The sequence below is a fragment of the Gavialis gangeticus genome, unplaced genomic scaffold (assembly GCF_001723915.1).
Source record: "Gavialis gangeticus isolate Ggan-Ray unplaced genomic scaffold, GavGan_comp1, whole genome shotgun sequence".
Lineage (NCBI taxonomy): Eukaryota > Metazoa > Chordata > Crocodylia > Gavialidae > Gavialis > Gavialis gangeticus.
In genome coordinates, this window is record NW_017728969.1 from 79,497 (window position 1) to 79,930 (window position 434).

General features: G+C 64.3%; 1 protein-coding gene across 1 annotated transcript in view; it reads left to right on the forward strand.

The window, feature by feature from the left end:
* Nucleotides 1–434, forward strand: part of STAC3 (SH3 and cysteine rich domain 3) — a 16,326-nt gene that overhangs the window by 1,993 nt on the left and 13,899 nt on the right. The gene's annotated exons all lie outside the window — the stretch shown is intronic.

Sequence of the window (434 nt, forward strand, 5' to 3'; positions counted from 1 at the left end):
CTGGGGGGCAGGGGGACGTCCATTTCCCCAAGGCATCTCGCTGTTGTGATGGGCCCTCCATGGACCCCCAGGGCATTGTGGGAAACTCCGGCCTGGGAGTAGGGTGGGGCAGGGGCTGTGTTTGCCCCAGACCCCGCCAGAAGCCCCCTAACTCTGAGAGGCCCCAGGAACCAGCTGCCCAGAGCTGCCTCACCAGTACCCAGAATCCCCTGGGGCATCCATGGGGTCACCACCCCTTACCCACAATCCCCTGGGGCAGCCACGGGGCCACCTCCCCTTACCCAGAATTCCCTGGGGCAGCCACGGGGCCACCTTCCCTTACCCACAGTCCCCTTGGGCAGCCAGGGAGCCACATTCCCCTTAACCACAATCCCCAGGGGCAGCCACAGGGCCCTATTCCCCTTACCCACACACACACACTTCAAACTGCTGTT